General features: G+C 38.3%; 1 long non-coding RNA gene across 1 annotated transcript; it reads left to right on the plus strand.

The window, feature by feature from the left end:
• Positions 1 to 3,420: 3,420 nt before the first annotated feature.
• On the plus strand, positions 3,421 to 4,796 carry LOC104240980 (uncharacterized). The gene is made up of 2 exons (XR_714597.2): positions 3,421 to 3,853; positions 4,645 to 4,796. It is a non-coding gene; the product is annotated as an uncharacterized lncRNA (long non-coding RNA).
• The last annotated feature ends 12,937 nt before the right edge of the window (positions 4,797 to 17,733 follow it).

A 17,733-nucleotide genomic window follows, 5' to 3' on the forward strand; every position in this document is an offset into this window, starting at 1 on the left:
TCTTGATAAATGATAATTGCATCGTTATACCTATGCCTATTATATACGGTCAAAATTAGGAATGCCTGATTTTCCGGGCTCGAGGGATCGCCTTAAGCCCGAGTTCAGGATAGATCGAGTTCGAACTCGATGGACCAGGCTCGAGCTCGATTGCAGAGTACAAGGCTCGAAGAACTAAGTGTTCGAGGAACGTCAAAGCCTAATATGGCTGACCTCGAGATAATGCAGTTATGGATTTGTAACAGAATGAGCAAGATTCCTGCCACGTCCCCAAGATCATGGCGTAAATCCCGGAATAGATTTGTACGAATTCGTACTAGGCGGTTAGACAGCTGTCCCAATAAGATTCTTTACTGTAAATAGAAATGTACCTTATTTAAGGTTCCCCTATTATATAAAGGGGACCCCAATCATTTGTAAACATCATGAATCTGTCACGTTCCCGGTTCGCCCTCCGTGAACCATCGTGACAAAACCTAGTCTCTACGACTAAGTAAGCCTATCAATGCGGAAAATAAATAAAATTGCGGAAGAAATAATTAAAAACGAAATAGTGAAATAAAACAGTGTTTAAAATACCGCTCGACATACACAATAACAACTCTCGAAACTAATAACATTTTCCAAAATCCGGAATCTCATGATCACAAGCATTTGAATGTCTATAAGCATCTAACTCCAGAATACCTAACAAAGAAACAAAAGTACATAAGGACTAATACAAAAAGGGAGAGTAGAAATGGACTCTTCAGTCTGCGGACGCGACAGATATACCTCGGAGTCTCTACAAGCGCCTCGTCTCACGCGTGATAGGTCTGAGTGGAGGTACCTGGATCTGCACATAAAAAATATGCATAGAAAGGGCATGAGTACACCACAGTGGTATTCAGTAAGTGCCAAGTCTAACCTCGATCGGGTAGTGACGAGGAAGGTCAGGGCCCTACTGAGATTAAATGAGATATAAGGTATAACAGTATAAGATAAAACAGTACAGTTGAAAGATAACAGTAAGCATTAATACAGGATAATAAGGATAACAACAACGAAAACAAAGGCAAAAGCAATCACAAGGAATACCACTCTGCACAAAGATAATAACCGGGGATCTCTCAATATCCCAAGGATCTCTTAGTACTCTCAATATATGCCAGAGATCTCTTGGTATCCCGAGGATCTCTTGGTATCCCGAGGATCTCTTGGTTTCCTCAATATATCCTAGGGATCTCTTGGTATCCCGAGGATCTCTTGGTATCCTCAATATACGTGTTGGGGATCTCTCGGTATCTCGCACTTCAGTTCAAACCATAAATACGTACAGGGGATCTCCCGGAATGTCGTCCCGTAGTCCCAAAGTAAAACACACAGCAATAGCACAAAGAATACTCAATTAAACTCAACTTCATACCAAGGTAAAATAGGTAATTCTAACCTAACATGCTTCACGTAATACAAATAAGGCAGTTTAAGCAAATAAAGCAATTAAGTCAATTAGACATGCTTCCCTAAGCCAGTAGGCTTAAATTCCAAGTAGTATAAGCACGAAAGGAAAAACACATTTAAAGCTACTTTAGTGAAAACAGGATTTTCAACAATTAACACAAGTACGCACTCGTCACCTCACGTACAAGGCATTTCAATTATCACAATACCAAATTCTAAGGGGAAAGTCCCCCACACAAGGTTAGGCAAGCCACTTACCTCGAAACAGCTCAAAATTAATCTGAAACCACGGGATTGTCATGAGTACTCGACTCCAAATGACCCAAATCTATTCAATTCAATTGCATAATGTAAATAACACTTCAAGTAATTGATTCTACAAATAAATTCTAAGCTTATACGCGAAATTAGGTAAAAATGACCAAAATGTCCCTTGAGCCCACGTCTCGAAATCGGGTAAAATTTATGTTTTCAGAATCCTCATCCTCTTACGAGTTCATGCATACCAAAATTATCCAAATTCATGGTCAAATTTCCAGTCAAAATTCGAATTCTAGGTCTAAGAACTTTCTTCCATTTTTTCCCCAATTTTCATTTCCAATCCGAAATTAAATGGCAAAACTAACAATAGATTAATGGAATACAACTAGAAAGGGTTAAGGAATTGTTACCCACTGATTTCCTCTTCAAATTCCTCCCAAATCACCCTCTCCCGAGTTCCAAATCAATTTCTAACTTTTGAAACTAAACCCTCGAATTCTGATTATTCTGCCCAGCAAAGTCGCATCTGCGGCTCAACTTTCGCATCTGCGATACCGCTTCTGCAGTCAAGAGAACCGCTTCTGCGGTTCTCGCTTAAAATTCCTCTCCTCACCTGTGACCCATACGCCGTATCTGCGGTCACGCAGGTGCGGTAACACATCCGCTTCTGCAATTCCTGCTCACTTTCCTCTTGGCCGCTTCTGCGGTTTGGTTCCACATCTGCTGGAGTCGCATCTGCGGCCTCTCAACCGCAGATGCGGTTATGACAATAGCCCAAAGACTTCAGCTGCAAACTCCAGCTTTTCAACTTTCCATTAACCACCCGAAATCATCCCGAGGCCTCCGAGACCTCAACCAAAAGCACAAACAAGTCATATACCACTATCCAAACTTATACAAATTTTACAAACACCTCAAACAACATCGAATCAACCAATTCGCATCGGATTCAAGCCTAAGAACTTTAAAAACTCCCAAATATGCTTTCGATCAAAAAGTCAATCAAACCTCGTCCGAATGACCTGAAATTTCGCACACACGTCACATCCAACACTAAGGAGCTACTCCAACTTTCGGAATTCCATTCCGGCCCTCGGATCAAAATCTCACTATCTAACCGGAAACTTCAAAAATTCAACTCTTGGCATTTCAAGCCTAAATTAGCTACGGACCTCCAAAACACAATCCGAACACGCTCCTAAATCCGAAATCACCCAACGGAGCTAACGGAACCATCAGAATTCCATTCTGAGGTCGTCTTCATACCTCCTAAAGTTATTAGTGTTTTATTATTTTAATTATTTTTCTCAATTTTTGTGACTTTAATTGCATATTTCCTATCATAAAATACTAAAAAAAAAATATAGTTCTTTCTTCATTTGTGCATTTTAAGAATTAACTAGCTGTTCAGTTGGTGAATTAATCTAGTTAATTGATCATTAGAATAAGTTATTTAATTAATTTATTTGTGTAAAATTAGTTTAATAAGTAGGATTAAAGAAGAAATTTGGCCAAATTTGAAAGAAAAAGTGTCCAAGAGTGCAAGATAAAGGGCTGTCATTGAAAGGGTCTGAAACTACGTAGTTTTGCCTCAAAACTACGTCGTTTCACTAAGTGAAACAAGATCAAATCATACCCATTCATTCCATCTTGATCCAATGGATCTCATTCACTCTTGGCCTAGGTATTTAAAGCCTCAAAAATCTGAAAATTATCCTCATTTTCACCCATAATTCTTTTCTCCTTCTTCTCTCTTCACTCTCTCTACGCCGCCCCAGCTCCGCCCACCGCCGCCGACCGGAAATCGCCGCCGGCGGCGGACCACCTCCAAACACCTCCAAATTCACACCATGTAATCTCCACAACTTCCTCCTTCCATATATCCAAACCAAATCCTTCAAAAATCCCTCAAACTCCTTGAATCTTAGATCTAGGAAACTGTTCCGTCACTTTTTTGCCCAAATTCTTGAAGCTCCAACCGCTACCACCCCACAATACTTATATCAATGGATAGAGTTCCTCAAGACCTAGCTATTGATGCCAATTTCACCATGAAAATCCTGCGATCAAAATCCGGCCAAATTTCGGCGACCTCCCCGAACACCCTCTTTTGACATACCACCATTTTTTCGGCCACTTGAATTATAAAATGGTAAAAATTCTATTATTTTTCGTGGCTGATTTTTTATTTTATTTTTATTTTTTCAGATCTTATTTTTGTCTATTATTAATTATTTTAGCATTAGTTTTTGAAGTTTGAAATGTCAAATTTTCTGTTTTTGCACTTGTTGAAGTAGTAAAATAGTTTTGTGTTGATAAAAGTGAGGTAGTGAAAAATACTTAAGAGTATATGGTACTTGTTTGATTGTTTATTTACTACTTCAAGACTCTTTGAGTACAACACTCAAAAGTCAAATTGTTTGGTAAGAAAATGTAGACCTTTGGACAGTGTTTAAATAAAAGTTTGTCTTTGAATAGTGGAGAGCAGATTTTGTTTGAAATACTTGACAAGATTTGAACCAGAAAGTCTGGCATTTTGAATTTAAGAGCAGATTTTGTAGAAAATTTTATCAAAAAGATTGATTTTTAATTTTTTTTGAAATAGCTGATTGTTTTGATATAAAAGGAGGACACTCCATGTTACTTTGGGAGCTAGACACACAAAAAAAGTGAAAAAACCAGTAGCTATAATATCCCTTAGCAGCTTTTATGAGTTTATTCTTAAGTGAAAAACTTGTTTAAGGAAAATAGAGTAGTCTTGAAAGATTTTTCTGGAATTACATAATTATACTGTTTTACTGGGGTATTTCTAGTTTATTTTCTTGGATTTGAATCTGCCGGTTGTCGCTGTCTTTTGCTGTTGTTGCTGCCCGTTTAATTGTTTTGTTGTTGATTTTGGAAAGAGCTGACTCTGATGTATTTGTTCTTCTTTCTGCTGTCCAGGTAATTTTCGGACCATGTAAACTCATAAAATCGAGTTGGAATGAAAGATAATGACGCTGGAAAATATTAGTAGCTTTATCCTTCTATTGTAATTCATTTTTATATGCTCTTGAATGTTTGATAATGTTATAACGATATGTTAGTTAATTAAATTGTGTTAAGCATCTTTAATTATTTTTATTTTTGCAAAGCATTAGATATAATTCCACTGAAATTTGGTTGTTTGAAAGGAACATATATATTAAAATTTGAACCCTTGTAGCCATGTTTGTCCCTTTGTTATCACCAAGCTAAGTTTTTATTATTATTATTATTATTATTATTATTATTATTATTATTATTATAATAATAATATTTTAGAGTCCCAATAATCTTTTTTTATCTCTTAAAAAATACTTATTTAGTAAGGTAGTTAAGTTGTAGATTAGAAAGACAATCTGTAAATTTATTTTTGTAAATAGTTGGCTACGGATTGCAAATAGCAAGATATGACCAAATCTGTAACATAGCTTTAAAAGGCCATATCTGCAGATTTAAAGTCCAAAAGCATATGGGCTTTTAGATTTTCTCTTGGACATGAGCCCATTTGACTCCATCAACCCAATAGTGGGTTGTCTCATTCAATGTCAAGACAAGCCCACATCTTACTAGTTTTAAGCAATGTCAATTGATAATTTTCTCTCATTACTCTCATCTTTTAAATTAGTATTCATAACAATAATTTTCTCTTATTAGTTAAGTTGTAGATTATTATTCAAATCTTTTCTTTAATTTTTTTAAAATAAATAAAAACGGACATAAGAAAAGCATAAAAATCAAATAAACCACAGTTTATCCAAGTTTAATTCAAGCCAAATGTAGTCAATAAAGTGACCGTGCTAGAACCACGGGACTCAGGGAATGCCTTATACCTTCTCCCCGGTCAACAAAATTCCTTACCCGAACTTTGTTTTCGCAGACCAATAATAATAGAGTCAAACCTTCCTTTGAATAGGGATTCAAATAAAAGGTGACTTGGAACACCAGTAAAAATTAATTCCAAGTGGCGACTCTGTAAATAAAATAATCCATACTTCAAATTTGTCACTTTAATTGGAAAAGCTCTTTAACCCACAATTTGTTACATTTTGCACACTTATCTCTTGGAGGGGTAAAAAGGGGTGACACTCATTCGACTCTGCTGGGGAAAACCAGAATTCGAGCTTGTACATGTTGACTTTTATTTGGTTTTATTAATTTTGTATATACTGTGATTTATTTGGATATAATGTGCTACTTGTTTGCTTTTTACCGCTTTGATATTTTTGAACGGTACATATAAACTATCTTCTCACGCACCCCCTCCGAGTCTTCTTGAATTAAAATTGGGCATTTGCTTGACATAGCCCACTTTCTTTGAGATAGCCGAGTTGTTTGTTACCCGGTGAAGGATTTTAGTCACACCTATTTTAGGCGGGGAGCACCACCAGTTAAGCCGGAAAGCAATGTTATCGGTACACTGATCCTCCTCGGCTCGAGTTGTCCGCTCGAGTAAGCCAGTCTAGATACCTATTCCACCAAGATTTAAACCTAGGAGAACACCTCATACCAGATTTTCCTAGTAGGTTAGCTCTATGTGCATCACATGCATTTAACTTAGCGAAACTCGACACAAGGGTCGGATCTGTATAAGACAGGTATCCTATTTGAGTCCATCATGTTCACGTATGTGCTACTTGATACATCATTTGGAAGACTTACTTGCATTGTCGACCGGCTTTAGAAAATTAGTGTAGCAGAATTATTAAAAAAAAGGTACCCAGTTTTACCGAACTACGCAGGTCTGATTCTCATCGGATGTGAGATACGTAGGCAAACCTAATCGGTTCCGGCCCCCAATTTTCAAAAAAAAAAAAATCAAATATATTTCCCTTTACTTCCTTCTTTAAAAAATAATTTCTAAGAGACCCCAATTTTTGAAAAAAAATTCAAAAATATTTTTTGCTTTTTTATTTTATAAGTCTTTCTTCTACAAAAAAAAAAATCAAAATCAGATTTTTTTTCCTCAAATATCACAAAAAATAAATAAATGAAAAAGAAAAAAAAATCGAAAATTCCAAAAAAAAAATTGTTGAATTCCAAAATATTTTTTTTTCTACTTCAGAAGTTTTTTTTTTTCAAAAATTGAAAAACAAATATTTGAAATTCAAAAATAATTTATTTCTTCTTTAGAAGTGTTTATTTCAAAAAATTCAAAAAAAAAGAAACTTTAAAAATGAAAAAAAAATCTTTTTTTTAATTCTTTCTTTCAACAATTCCAAAAACAAAATGAAAAAAAAATCGAATTTCAAAAAAAAAAATTGCTTTCTTTAGAAGTCTCACTTTCAACAATTCTATAAAAAAATTGAAAAAAAAAATTCTTTCTTCTTTTGAATCCTTTCTTTCTACCAAAAAAAAATCCAAAATTATTTTCCTTGTTAGGAGCTTTCGTGGAGTTATTTGTATATGAGTAAAAAACGAGAGTTAGTTTGTGTACTCTATTCCTGATTTTTTCTGAACTACGTAATGATCTGATTCATACGGCGTCATGATACGTAGGCAATCCCCATCGGATTCGATCATAACCATAGAATTAATTGGGGGGAAAATAAACTAAAAAAAAGAAAGAAAAGAAAAAAAAAAGAAACAAAAAAGAGAGAGAAAAAAAGAGAGTGACAAAAAATAAAAGAGTGACCAAAAAAAAAAAAGAAAGGAGAATGCCAAAAAAATAAAAAGCGACAGAGACGAAAAATAATCAAGAGTGATTAAATAAAGGTAGAAATAAAAGAAAAGAGGTACATACTTAAAGGGTTAGTTAAGGCCGGGATGAAATATGCAACCGTTCAAACGCATGGTAGAAATGTTTAACTATTAGGTGCATTGCATCCCCAACGTGCGATTTCCTATGTGTTAAATGTCTCAAAACTAACGAGGTTGTGGTGTGAGCAAATTAGTCAGGTTCTGTTCAGGTGGTTGGTTTTGTTGGTATACAGTGATGAACACGCAACCTTGCACGCGGCCACAACATTATACACAAAACCGAGCTCCACCTCCCAGAAATGCACATCCTTACCCAGCTCCATATAATCCTCAACCAAATGATCTCCGATACAATCCTCGCCCAAGAGAGCCTTTCAGAAAGAATCAGTTTACCCCTATTGGTGAATCGTATTCAAGCTTGTTCCAAAAGCTAATCAGGCTAGATCTATTGCAGCCAGTGGCCCCGAAATGGCCGAACCCCGAGTCCCCCTCGCACCGAGCTGATGCTAGATGTGAATATCACTCTCAAGCAGTGGGACACAGTACATAGGACCGTTGGACCCTCAAAAGGGTAGTTGAAGATTTGATTGAAACTGAAAGAATCATTTTTCGGGATGAAGAAGCTTCTGATGTGATGAACAATCTGTTGCCTGCCCACAACATTGGGCCAATGGTCAGAATGATTTGTGAAGCTGAGGAATTTGATCCGGCACCGAAAGCCGTTGCAGCCTTTGCCGAGATAGAAGAAAAGCCAAAAATGATCGCCAAGCATGAAAGTTCTCCATCAAACGGGAGTCTTAGTGGCCAGTCTTGCTATCCTTTCTGCATCCGGATTATCTTAGGGTGTGATCTGGATATTTTACCTTATTGTCTTACTTTCTGATGCAAACCCTTCTATCTTCAAAAATTGAAAAAAAAATCAAATAAAAAAATCAAAAATTAAAAATTCAAATGAAATTAATATTTCATTTTCCAGGAATATCTCTTTTCTTAATCTTGTCATTTTTCTTTCTTATTCTCTTTTTAGTTTTGTTAAATGCAGATTTCAATAACATGACATGCTTGCGTACTTCATGCCCAGATCCTGAAAGCTGTCAGGCCTCGAAATAATGAATCAAGGATTAGATCGAAATGAAGATAAAGTTTAAGGAAATAAAACAAAGAGTTGGAACAACTGAAGCAAAATTGGTTCCCAGATTTGAAAAGTCCATACATTACAACAAGAGTACTGCCAAAAGAGTGTGTTGCACTTGGGACACATCGAAAGAAATGTCCCTGAAATAACTGTCAATGAAAATGCAGTCAAAAGGTACTATGTTGGATCCTCCATATAGTACTAATATTCTCCAATTGGGATGACAAAGTCTTTCATTCTCGCTAACCAAACACTATCAACCCTTTGCAAACCCTTTGAGCCAGCTCCCATTCTTTGATCAGCCTCTTTGGAACCTGAAAGTGTTATTGAAAAATGAAATGAAAAAAAAAAGAAAAAGAAAAAGAAAAAAATGTACAAAAAAAAAGAGGAAGAAAAGACAAAGAAAAAGAAAAACAAAAGAGGAAAAGGAAAGGAAAAAGAAATAGCAAACAAAACAAAACAGAAAAACGAAAGAAAAAAAAGTTCCCTGAACTACGTTCGACTTGATTCCGAAAGGATACGTAGACAACCTCTCTCTGGGGTTCAGTCACACCAAAATAAAAATTCAAATTGTCACACCCCAACCTTGGGAGGTGTGGCTGGCACCCGATGCCCGAAGGCCCGAGCGAACCAACCATGAGATATGATCTGAAATATAATAACCTGCAGGCAGAAGAGCCCAACACGACATAAATATATATATATATATATATATATATATAAACTAGGCCAACAAGGCTGCAACAACAGTATAACAGCTATCCAGAAGGCCGATAGGGCGATACGAAAAATATATATATACAATGACCGCTAGTCTGCAAGCCTCTAAGAGTGTAAGACAATCTCAACAGGGCGGGACAAAGCCCCCGACATGCCCAAAACCACACATATACATCTGTAATAGTACCTATGGACTCAAAGTCAGCAACTCCGAAGAAGTGGAGTGCGAAACCCAACGCTGATCCTGGGGGTCCTACTGAGGAGGCACACCACTCTGTCTATTCGAACCTGTGGGCATGAACACAGCGCATAAAAATGCGTCAGTACGAAATATGTACTGAATATGTAGGGCGACAAGTGTAACATGAAAAATGTAATTAACAAGAGAAGAGACATAGAGATAATTTAAATTCTGAAACTAGCCTCGGTAGGAAACTAAAATTCAACATGGATATAAATGTATGCTCGTGAAATCGTCGTTCACTATCGCTACTTATAATATATCACATTATATAATAATAAATCCTTCTGTGGGGGCTATAATATCCATAACATACCCAGCCATAATAAAGGCTCGGTAGAATCGTACCCGGCCACGTGAAGCTCTGTAATCCCAACTGATTAGTGATTACACAATATGTGTCATACCCGGCCGTCTATAGTGCGGCTCGGTAATAAAAGTAAATACATACATATACTAAATCATGAATTATATAGGTGCAATGCGAAACCAACCTTAAAAGACGTATTCTAAGAAGAGTCAAAGTGGCCTACCATCATTATTCCTCGACTATCATGGTTGTTGCTAAAATATTTAATTTTCAACTACGAGCCAACAAGTACTAAGAACATGAGAGTTATGTATTATGAATACCTTTGAAGTAAGTGTTCCTTATTCATGATTTATATGAATGTCGAAATGAGAACGAGTAAAAAGGCTCTAGTTCTTTTTAAACAAGGAACAAGGAAAACCGAGAATTCATAGATATTCTCTGAAGTAAGCACTCTATGAGAAAGGATCAGGTCTAAGCATCTTTATAAGTTGAAGGTGAAATAACTCGAATCCGATGAAACAATTCGATAAACATTTATTCGAATTCTAGTCATGCCGAAAAGTATAGCGAAAGCCCTACATACCTTGTCGATGGAGTTATATACTGTTTCCGAGACCTCGAAAGCCTTAGGAATGATTTCCTACATAATACGAACCATTCAAAATCAAATTCAAGCTCATAGCTTATATAATTCTTCATTTAGACATTTACGCGAACAACTTGTGGCCATGAATTTGTAGACTCTTTTGTAGATTAATTTCCCCCCAACACACCACCAAATTTTACTTTACTACATCTCCTCATCGACAGGATTCCACCCATGTCTTCACAGATCCAAACAACACAATAAAACCATATAGAACAGCCCCAACAATCAAGCCATATTAAGAGAGGTTTCTTAACAAAATAAAGAACATTTCTATAGAGGTTTCAACTATTTCTTAAGAATTCTTATGGTAGAAGTTTACAAAGATCAAAGAGGAAGTTAAATCATACCTTATGTGACTAGAATTACTCAAAATTCGAAATTACTTCAAGGCGGAGTCTTGATATGAAAAGTGAAACACCGAAGAATTCACGATTCCGAAGCTACCATGGTGTTCTCCATCTTGAGGATGACTAAATTATTGTTATGCTTGGCTATATGGATGGGAGGAGTTTGAGAGGAAATCCCTAGGTTTTTGGTTCTGTTTTGGAGAGGATAAAACGCAGAGGTTCTATTTTAAAAATTGACTTAAATAAAGAAATTTTAACAAACCCGACTAGGCACACTGTTCCCGTAACAGTGTGCACCCCTGTACGAAAATGTTAATATCTCTCTACTTCGAAGTTGTATTAATGAACGGTTTGTTGCGTTGGAAACTAGACTCATAGACCTTCGATTCGGTAGGTAGAACACACCATAGCTCCCAGTATATTGAGATAAAATCTCATCAACATTTTATCCAAATTTCAGTGAAATTTAAACCCGTAACTTGCGCGCGATCTTTGTCGAATTTTTTTTAATCACAACTCAAATGACTTCCAATCTTGAGGTATAACTATCACATCATTTAAATATCTCATAGAAATTATCTTCCTATCGAATTAGCCCCTTTATAACATGATAACGTCGAATACACAAGGTGTAACATTCTCCCTTCTTTAAGAACATTCGTCCTCGAATGTTTGCAGTTAACTTAACTTCTGAACTTTTTTTTAAAAAAAAAATTTCGCCAGAGTTTCCCCTATAAATAGGAATATCCAAAACCTGTCATCAGCCTAAACATACATATCTAAGGCCACACAGGGCTACACATCATAATAATAACATCAACTTGGCCTCACACGACCATTTACTTATACAATAATGATAATAAGAAGGTTAGCCATAACTTAATTACCTCAACTGTCACTGGTTGATATATGTGCAACACCTATCATATTTGTCTCAAGCATATCACCTGAAGACTCAAATAAATGAGGGTACCTGGACTTCATATCCTCCTCGTCCTCCCATGTCATTTCCTCTACATTATTGCTCCTCCAAACTACTTTTACTGAGGCTAACTCTTTAGTCCGTAGCTTACGGATTTGACGGTCAAGAATGGCAACAAGCATTTCTTCATATGAAAAGTTCTCGAAAATTTCAATATCCTCAATAGGGCTGATGCAAGAAGGATCACCTAAGAATTTCCGAAGCATGGAAATGTGAAATACCGGATGGATTGCTTCTAATTCTGGTGGCAGGTCAAGTTTGTAGGCTACTCGCCCAATTCTCTGAACAATCTGATATAGCCCAACATATCTAGGGCTGAGTTTTCCTTTCTTACCAAATCTCATTACACCCTTCATAGGCGACACTTTCAAGAATACCCAGTCTCCCACAGCAAATTCCAAGTCTCGACATCGGTTATCTGAATATAATTTCTTTCGGCTTTGAGCTGTACGCAACCTTTCCTGGATCAACTTTACCTTTTCTACAGCTTGCTGTACCAATTCAGGTCCTAGCAACTTTGTCTCGCCAACATCGAACCAGCCAATAGGAGATCTGCATTTCCTCCCATATAGTGCCTTATAAGGTGCCATCTGAATACCGTCGTGATAACTGTTATTGTAGGCAAACTCAATAAGCGGTAAATGATCTTCCCAACTTCCCTTGAAGTCTAAGACACAAGCTCGCAACATATCTTCGAGTGTCTGAATAGTGCGTTCGGCTTGTCCGTCGGTCTGCGGATGAAATGTTGTACTAAGGTTAACAAGAGTACCCAAACCTTCTTGAAAAGACCTCCAGAAATTAGCTGTAAATTGGGCACCTCTGTCAGATATAATAGAAAACGGAACTCCATGTAGCCGAACTATTTCCTTGATATACAGGCTCGCATAGTCTTCAGCTGAATAGGTGGTCCTAACTGGGAGAAAGTGAGCTGATTTCGTCAGCCTATCCACAATGACCCAAATAGAATTGAACTTACGGCGAGAATTGGGCAATCCTGTAATGAAATCCATATTAATCGATTCCCATTTCCAAGCTGGAATCTCAATATTTTGAAGTAGCCCTCCAGGTTTTTGGTGTTCAGCTTTAACCTGCTGGCAGTTGGGACACTGAGCCACAAATGTGGCTATATCTTTCTTCATGTCGTTCCACCAGTATAGCTGATGAAGATCATGATACATTTTGGTTGAACCAGGATGAACTGAGTACCGAGACTGGTGCATCTCTGTCATAATTTGCTTACGAGGCTCCCCAACATAGGTACACACCATCGACCTTTATATTTTAGAATTCCATTATCAGATTGCTCGAACAACTACTTCTTCTGGAAAGGGATGCTCTCTTTAATATTAACTAGCTCTGGATCCTCAAATTGATGCATTTCCACCTCAGCTACCAGTGATGACCCCGCAATATTTTGTACTACTACACCCTGGTCACCTGTATCATGTAGCCGCACACTCAGGTTAGCCAATCGATATATCTCCTTAGTCATTTCTAATTTCCCAACTTCTACATGCTTCAAGTTGCCCATGGATTTGCGACTCAATGCATCAGCTACCACATTCGCTTTGCCCGGATGGTACAAAATATCCACATCATAGTCCTTCAGCAATTCAAGCCATCTCCTTTGTCTCAAGTTCAAGTCTTTCTGCTTAAATATATATTGTAAACTTTTGTGATCTGTATAGATATCCACATGAACACCATAAAGATAATGACACCATATTTTCAAGGCAAATATAACGACGGCTGCTAACTCAATATCATGAGTCGGATAATTATGATCGTGCTTCCGCAACTGCCTCGAAGCATATGCAATAACTTTTCCATGCTGCATTAGAACACATCCCAATCTAACCCTGGATGCATCACAATATACCACATAACCTTCAGATCCTTCAGGAAGTGCTAGAACAGGTGCTGATGTTAAGCGTTTCTTCAACTCATGAAAGCTCATTTCACATGCATCAGACCATTGGAACTTAACGGCTTTGTGTGTCAATTTTGTCATGGGAGCAGCAATAGAAGAGAAGTTCTCAACAACTCTCCGATAATAACCAGCTAAGCCCAAGAAACTACGAACTTCCGTAGGAGTTGTGGGTCTAGGATAGTTTTGTACTGCTTCAATTTTCTGACCATCTACCTTAATACCTTCATCGGAAACGATATGCCCAAGGAAAGCCACTGAATTCAACCAAAATTCACATTTGGAGAATTTAGCATATAATTTCTGATTTTTCAAAGTTTGCAACACCACACGCAAATGATCCTCATGTTCTGCTTCTGATCGAGAATATACCAGAATATCATCAATGAAAACAATTACAAATATATCTAGAAATGGCTTGAAAACCCGATTCATTAAATCCATAAAAGCTGCTGGCGCATTAGTAAGACCAAAAGACATCACAAGAAATTCATAATGGCCATATCTAGTCAGGAAAGCCGTTTTCGGAATATCTCTCTCCTTAACTCGCAATTGGTGATAGCCAGATCGAAGGTCAATCTTTGAGAAATATTTGGCACCTTGCAACTGATCAAACAAAGCATCAATTCTGGGTAGGGGTACTTGTTCTTGATAGTCACTTTGTTGAGCTGGCGATAGTCAATACACATTCTTAACGAACCATCCTTTTTACGAACAAACAACACTGGTGCACCCCAGGGAGATGTGTTGGGTCTGATAAAGCCCTTATTCAGAAGATCCTTCAACTGGGCTTTCAATTCTTTTAACTCAGCAGGAGCCATTATGTATGGAGGAATAGATATTGGTTGAGTATCTGGAAGCATATCAATAGCAAAGTCGATTTCTTTTTCTGGAGGAAGACCAGGAAGTTCATCAGGAAATACATTAGGAAATTCATTCACGACGGGAACCGATTGAAGAGTTGGAGATTTCACCTCCATATCATGCACTCGTACCAAATGATAGATGTACCCTTTCAAAATCATCCTTCGAGCTTTAAGGTAAGAAATAAACTTTCCCTTAGGCGCTGCAGCATCACCTTTCCATTCAATAATAGGCTCACCTGGAAAATTAAAATGAACAATCTTTGTCCAGCAATCTACATTGGCATAACAAGAAGCCAACCATCCATACCCATAATGATATCAAAATCAACCATTTCTAGCTCATGCAAATCAGCTAACGTATGGCGGTTATGAATCTTCACGTCACAACTTCGATATACCCGTCTAACTACAATAGACTCACCCATTGGCGTAGATACCTCAAAGGACTTATGCAACAATTCAGGCTCTCTATCCCATTTACTAGCAACGAAGGGGGAGATATATGACAATGTAGAACCAGGATCTATCAAGGCATACATATCGATAGAAAAGACGGATAGTATACCTGTAACCACGTCCGGAGATGACTCTAAATCCTGACGACTCGATAAAGCATATATGCAATTCTGGTGACCTCCTGAACCAGAAGCTCCAAATCTTCCCCTACCCCTGCCAGCTGATGTCTGCATACTCTACCTAGGAGGACGTATCGAAGAAGAAGAAGAAGCCCATGCAGATGCCGTCGGCTGAGCCATACCCCATCCACCTGTCATCGGACAATATCTCATAATATGACCTGGCTGTCCACATGTATAACATGCATCAGAACCCTGGAGACATGGTCCAAAATGATTTCGGCCACATCGATCACATCTAGGAAATTGAGGCCTCATATGACTGAACTCGCCTCTAAACTGTGGACCTGGGGTCCGTGAACTATGACCTGGACAGAATAAGTGGTCCGATCCTGTCGATGTCCCTGAAACTGTGGTGGTGCACTGGCTGCCGGATAAGACTGACGCCGGGGAAACTGTGGCCTAAATCCACCTCGAAACTCTCCTGTGTTACCTGCGAACCACGCCCTCTTCTGCTGCCCTCTATCATGCTCTCGATTGGCTCGTTGTTGCCTCTTGTGATCCTCTAGACCCTGTGCATATGCTTGAATACGGGCAATATCCATTCCTTGGTTTAGAGAAGCTGTAGTGCACTCATTTATCAAGTGTGCTCCCAAACCACTAACAAACTGGTGTACCCGATCACTCATATAAGCAACAATCGTAGGAGCATACCTAGCCAAAGAGTTGAACTGCATACTATATTCTCGAATGCTCATATTACCCTGTTCTAAGTATAAGAACCTATCTCGTCGGGCTCTTCGAAGCTCGATTGGCAAATATTGCTCTAAAAATGCCTCAGAGAATCCTTCCATGTCACTGGTGGCACATTAGGCCCCCGAGTCTGCTTCCAAGTCTCATACCATGTCACAGCAACATCACGTAGTCTATAAGAAGTAAACTCCACTGACTCAACATCTGTGGCATGTATAATTTGTAAGGTTTGTTGCATATGATCCAGAAAATCCTGTGGGTCAGCATTAGGATCAACCCCTGTAAATACTGGAGGATCCAAGTTGATAAAGTCCCGAACTCTCGCACTCACGGACCTATCAGCAATACCGAGGGTCTGGTGTTGGGCCTGGGAGGCCACTATTTGAGTCAGCAATTGTACAACACTCCGCATGTCTAGGTCCTAATAAGGAACAACTGGGAGAGGGACGGGAGGTATGTTAGCTCCTCTGCGCCCTTCCGGGGGTGGTAGGGGTACTGCCCCGGAAGCCTGAGAATCAGCCTCATTCTATGGCTCATGTTGATCTACATTAGCAGGTGGCATCTGACTTGTGCCCTCTCCCGCCTCCTCATCCAACCTCTGAATAAATTTCATAACCACTTGTCGTCTCCTAGTGTTAGGCATCACTGAAAAGGTAAACAAAAAGAGAATTAGGAATGAACACTTATGATTAGGCTCTATTGCACGATCAAGATCAAGAAGAAAGTAATAATCCTAAATGCCCAATAGCCTCAGGTTTATAAGTGTGGTGCACAACACACCATAAACAAGACTCTACTAGACACGGCTTGTAGACTCCCTAGGACTGACCTGCCTGATACCAAGTTTGTCACACCCCAACCTTGGGAGGTGTGGCTGGCACCCGATGCCCGAAGGCCCGAGCGAACCAACCATGAGATATAATCTGAAATATAATAACCTGTAGGCAGAAGAGCCCAACACGACATATATATATATATATATATATATAAACTAGGCCAACAAGGCTGCAACAACAGTATAACAGCTATCCAGAAGGCCGATAGGGCGATACAAAAAATATATATATACAATGACCGCTAGTCTGCAAGCCTCTAAGAGTGTAAGACAATCTCAACAGGGCGGGAAAAAGCCCCCGACATGACCAAAACCACACATATACATCTGTAATAGTACCTATGGACTCAAAGTCAGCAACTCCGAAGAAGTGGAATGCGAAACCCAACGCTGATCCTGGGGGTCCTACTGAGGAGGCACGTCGCTCTGTCTATCCGAACCTGTGGGCATGAACACAGTGCATAAAAATGCGTCAGTACTAAATATGTACTGAATATGTAGGGCGACAAGTGTAACATGAAAAATGTAATTAACAAGAGAAGAGATATAAAGACAATTTGAATTCTGAAACTAGCCTCGGTAGGAAACTAAAATTCAACCTGGATATAAATGTATGCTCGTGAAATCGTCGTTCACTATCGCTACTTATAATATATCACATTATATAATAATAAATCCCTCTGTGGGGCTATAATATCCATAACATACCCAGCCATAATAAAGGCTCAGTAGAATCGTACCCGGCCACGTGAAGCTCGGTAATCCCAACTGATCAGTGGTTACACAATATGTGTCATACCCGGTCGTCTATAGTGCGGCTCGGTAATGAAAGTAAATACATACATATACTAAATCATGAATTATATAGGGGCAATGCGAAACCAACCTTAAAAGACATATTCTAAGAAGAGTCAAAGTGGCATACCATCATTATTCCTCGACTATCATGGTTGTTGCTAAAATATTTA

Source organism: Nicotiana sylvestris, chromosome 5 (assembly GCF_000393655.2).
Source record: "Nicotiana sylvestris chromosome 5, ASM39365v2, whole genome shotgun sequence".
In the NCBI taxonomy this organism is placed as follows: Eukaryota; Viridiplantae; Streptophyta; class Magnoliopsida; order Solanales; family Solanaceae; genus Nicotiana; species Nicotiana sylvestris.